The following is a 6,000-nucleotide window of genomic DNA, read 5'->3' on the forward strand; positions in this document are numbered from 1 at the left end:
TATATCATATGAACAAGAGCAAAGATGAGTCTTCCAGACGCTTCGTCTTCTCCAAAGGATGGCGGTGTACTTGTCTAATATGGACCTGAGAATACAAGCAGTTTGAAAATCAGCATAAAGATGGTGAGTTCATAAGCGGTTTAGTTTTGAAAAGATCGAGTTTCCTTTGGTTTTCTGAAAAAAGTTGTTATCCAAGAAAATCCCATATTTTCTTATGTAAAATCAGTTTAGTTGTCATTTATTATAAATTCGATTACGAGTTGTTATGTTATCCCAGGAAAATCCCATATTTTCCAAAGTGTTGTGGTTAGTTATTAGTTTAGATTTCGATGTACTAGTAACTACCATACTTATAGTATTAGTTAGGTATTCTGATATCTTAGTTATCCTACACTTGAATGTCGATTATCTACTATACTTATTTGTATTTTCGAATATTTGGATACACTCATAAACGTACATTAACAGTATTTTCGATGTTCTGGTGATTTCCAAAAGAGTACATTAGACGTATCTTTGAAACTCTGTCGACATTCTAAAGCGTATGTTTTCGAAACTCAGTCGATGTCTAGAGGCGTACTTTCGAATTATTTTCGAAACTCTGGTGACACTCAAGGCGTACACTAACTGTATTTCCGAAGTCTTGGCGTCATCCAAAGGCGTTATTTCATATTCGTATTCGTCCTATCCTAATGGTTATTTCGTATTCGTATTTGTTCTATCCTAATGGTACTTTCGTATCCGTATTCGTATTTTATTAGTATTAATTTTAGTTTATGATTAGTATGATTCCTTTACAAAATATAATATGTAACATAGATTATAACATCTTTTAAAGGAATCTACGTTTAGTCTGACAATTTACTCTGCAATTTGAACCAATGGTTAGTACGATTTTCGGTATTAAAAGCATACGTAATATGAGACATTTGAACAGAAAATAATAAGTTTAAGTACAAGATTTCCTTGTACTTCTGCTTGTATTCCCCCTGAAAACATTTGAAAAACACAGAAAAATGGTAGGGGTATGACCTCATCGGTTGAGGAACGCGTCGTTTTGGATCCTAAACGTCAGTTCTGGGTTTGCAAACGCACAAGATTCCTATGTATTATGAAAAGATATACATTTGTATCTAATTAGGACTTGTATCTAATTAGGCTTTTGGTCGCACCCGATTAAGTTGTCGTAATCCGGCGGGATTGAATTTAGAAAATTTCAAATTAATGATTTGGGCCATTTTCATGAGTTTCTAAGGGATTTGAACACTCATGAGATTAAAATAAACTTATGAATTTAAATAATCTTAGCCCAAAAATGAAATCGGAACGAATCGTTAAAGACGGGTTTTACGGACGAAATGGGTTTCGGGGATGGACAACTTCGGGTTGTCACAACTAAAGAGGCTGGGGTGGGGCTTAAGGTTCCTTATATAGGGTGCAAACCCCAGGAATTAGGGTTTCTTATTCCAGCACGGACTCGTCGAGTCCAGCCTCTAACTCGGCAAGTCCGGTCACTTAACATGGGCCCGACACACGCTTAGACTCGACGAGTTGCAGCTCCTACTTGCCGAGTTCCTCTCTTCCAAACTTACATTTTTACCCCCTGAACTCTTGATTCTGACTTTGGGATGTTACAATTCTCCCCCACTTAAATTAGGCTTCGTCCTCAAAGCCTAAATTGACACATCTCAGATGATACTCCCACAACACAGCTCCTGGTCTCAACCGACCCAGGTTCCTCCAAACACTGCTATCAAACCCCTATAAAGTCCAATTCTTTCACACAAAGTCACGACACCTGCTTCAAGCCGGCCACCGACTTCTTTCTCTGACAAGAACACTTATCAACCAATGATCACCTGATGATACTTCCATCTTTCTAAGTCACATAATCACTTGACTCTTACAAATAGATACCACCCTGAACCACCGGGTTCTGACCCGGTACTAACTGCTATCCCTTTCCTCGCTTGCCACAACTTTATCCAATTTACTGCTGGGACTTATCCTGCTTCCTTTCCGAATCCAATTCTTTTATTTCCATGCTGACAGGATGACACATCCTTCAGCTCCTAAGCAACTCCCATGAGCTCTACTCTGCAATCACATACACATGCTGACCTTGCTCTAACATCCTCGGGCTGGAAAAACCCGACACACTGACGATACCTCCAAACATCCCCAGGATGAATTACCGCTACATACATAACCTCCTGTTCACAATCATACTGGAAATCCAAGGCTCCATCCTTGCATCCCTTTCGAACTCCTCTGGTTCTATACCACCGGGAATCCATCTGCAACCTCAACAGACACCCAATCCATCTGTATACACTTATTTTATGCCATTTTAGATTCATATGTTTGAACTTGTTATTTTTTCAGAGTAAAAAAGAAAACGTATACACCGTTAGAGGGCATGAAACAGACAAGGAGCAACAGTAAGGTGAACAAACCAAAAATGATAGAGAAATAGTTCTTAGTTTATGTGTAAAGCCTTCAATATATATCTTTTGATTACAAGTTAATGTCTTAACTATTTAAATTGAAAACTTATGTATTGATTTTTTATTATTAATGTTAATATCATTCTCTTTTTAAGTTTTATCATGTTTACTACTGTTTTTATTTTACAAAAAATTGGAAATAAAATGGATAACATTTCCATTGATATATGTAGCTTTACATAAACATTAGTTTCACCATATTAAACAAAATTCATGTGACTTTATATAAATATTAGTCACACCATAACTACAATATTTTATGTGGCTTTATATAAATGTTAGTCACACCAATGTATCTACAAATCAATTATGGTTATTCTTGATTGATTGTCTATGTCGAAACGATATAAAATAGTCATAGTTACGATTTTTTATATATCTGAATGATAGTATCGGTTATGATAAGTAATATAAACATGGATGCAAGCTAATATCAAATCCATAATTTTAATAAAATGTGTTTCTTTATAATACTTATGATCATGTTTCACTTAAATGTGTGTCTCTATACGATAAGCAATAGTCACACTAAAATATTGTTTTTGTGACTAATCATTAGCAAATCGTTATTTATGAAACTAATTACATGTGATCATTTAGTGATCATGGTCATGTTCACTATAATTGTATGTCTGCAAAACATACCTAATAATCTTTAATAAACTTTGAATTGTATGACAATTTACTAGCAAAACGCCACATTGAAATAACATGTATGTCGCCAGTTGGTGATATACAGTCACTATAATTGCTAAAAAAGTGTGTCTACTGACGGTTTGTCGCCACAATATTGGATAAAATTATTGATTATAGCAACAAAATTCCCTACCCAATTGCCACACTTTTATGATACAACTAGATTTTCTCATATCATACGGACACTACATTTTAAAGTGACCATAAGACCCATACAATGACGCCACCTTCTATCACACTTTCAGTGAAAAAGTAAAATGTCACTATACGCATATGGTCACACTTTTATGGTGTGTCCGTAGGTCATTTTTGTACTAGTCTTGTTATTATATATATATATATATATATATATATATATATATATATATATATATATATATATATATATATACTAGGGATGTGTACGGGCCATGCTAAGCAACGCCCACTGAGGTTTGTTTATGAAATTCTACCCCAAAGGGCGTTTAACAATGCATCTGTGTAAGTTTTCAGTTGGTGGTCCTTGCTAATTTAAGTTTAAAGGAAAAAGTATAGCAATGCACAATGCAATATGGAATCAGCCAAACACTTTTATATATATATATATGTATATATATATATATATATATATATATATATATATATATATATATATATATATATATATATGATCCATGGACCATGAAAGCACCCAAATATGCAGTCCTATTTACATACAAATCTGACCAAAAAAATTCAATAAAACCGATTCAAAGTGCACGTTTTTCTATAAAAAAATTGCCTCCCCGATAGCTGCAATTACCCATCCACAATGTATTTTGTTAAATCAAAACAACCTGGCATCAAATTTTATGAATAAGCAAGGAGAACAAGTTATAAGAGTTAATATATATGCCTTCTGATTCAACAAAGTGTACCACTGAAAATAAGATGAAAAAAAAAGATATAACAATCTTAAGTACAAGTCAGATCCATATGATAACACAACTTGACAGTAGAAAAAATTAGAAAAACCAAATGTGTAGGAAGTCAATTCAGCCTAAAATAAGCAATGAACTTATGCACTTGTGCCTTTGCTGGAAAAAGGAATTCATGTCAAGGGCTATAAGAAGAAATAAAGAAGTAACTGTGTAAAAGAAAAGGCAATTAACCCTATGGAAAGCATATGTAGGTCGTGATGATAAGAGCTTTATCTTCTTTTTTATAATTTGGAAAATTTCAAGAAAACCAATATGCTTTGGTAGATAAATAAAAAGTTAAAAAATCAATCATATTTAAGAAAAAATATTCATATTTTGCGGAATGTGCAAAACATTGGGTAACCTCGGTCTTGAAGTTACCAAGGAGCTAGATCAACATTTGGGATACAATTTCTTACATTGTGCAGCTAGGGCGAAATCGACAAAGTAAGATTATGCGAGGAATGATAAAACATGTAAGACTAACATAAAATGAGGCAGTAAAATTAATTAATCTTCACAGATGACATCTTGGTATTAGCTGTATATTAGTTGTATATCATTAGCTGTATATTAGTAGGGTATTTATATACCTAGTCAAGATATTGCTCCAAAATTAGAAGATTGTAATTTCCTATTTTATAGCTATCTCCCTGTATATGTACGTTTTCTGCTGTGGAATGAAGGGAGGCGAAATTCAATTGCGTTCATGGTATCAGAGTCATCGCTCTCTACCTAAAATCCTTACCTGCAGATCACGATCTGCACCTCCTACTATTTTCTTTTCTCTGTTATTTTTTTCTTTTTCCAACCTGTTCTCATGTCTGAAAAGCCGGAAGCCTCATCCACTGTTGTCGCCAAAACCTTGCACCCTGTGTATACTGTGGCCAATATTCAACACAAGGTCAGGGTTCTCGATGGCTTGAAGGTCTCCTACTCATCATGGGTTAAGTTATTCCAGCTTCATGCCAAGGGCTATAAAGTCATGGCACATATTGATGGTACGAAACCTCCTGCCGAAACCTATCCAGAGTATGAATCATGGTCCGAAATCGATGCAATCGTCCTGCAATGGATTTATGGGACACTATCTGATGACCTGCTGACTCGTGTCCTTGAAACTCAGTCTACGGCTCGTGAAGCTTGGTGTTGCATTCAGACCATATTCCTCAATAATAAAGGTTCAAGGGCTGCAGCCCTTGAACACGAGTTCAACAATCTCACTCTGAAAGCCATGCCATCCCTCGAAGCATATTGTCAAAAGCTCAAGGAACTAGGTGACAGACTTAATGATGTGGACTGCCCTGTCAACAATCAACGATTAGTTCTTCAATTAGTCCGTGGATTACCTGCTGGGTATGATACAACAACGGCCTACATTAATCAGACTCTTCCCTCGTGGGAGACGGCTGTGAGTATGCTGGAACTCGAACACCAAAGGCAGATAGCCCGTGAGACCCTATCCCCACCCACAGCCATGGCTGCTGTACATTCTGCTCCATCTACTCAATTCAATCGTCGGCGCCAAGGCAACATGCCAAATGGCAAGCGGCCTAATTCTCAGCAGAGTAGTTCTTCCTCTGCTCCAAGGCGCAACCCCACGAATCAACAGCCTAGGTCTCAGCAGCTTCAGCAAGCAGAGGCACAACCTTGGTTTTCCTCAAATGCTCGTGCTCCCTATTGGGCTTATTGGAGCCCACCTCCCTGTCCTCACCCAACAACTGCAGGCTGGAACTCTCCATGGAATTGTCCACCATCCCAGCCTTGGACTCCTTCTTCTCGTAGGCCTGCTTCTCGTACCAATGGCCTGGCAGATAATCAAGCTCATCTCACAGCTTATGACCCGATGGAACCTACTC

This window comes from Lactuca serriola, chromosome 8, assembly GCF_051521515.1.
Source record: "Lactuca serriola cultivar US96UC23 chromosome 8, Lser_US96UC23_V15, whole genome shotgun sequence".
Lineage (NCBI taxonomy): Eukaryota > Viridiplantae > Streptophyta > Magnoliopsida > Asterales > Asteraceae > Lactuca > Lactuca serriola.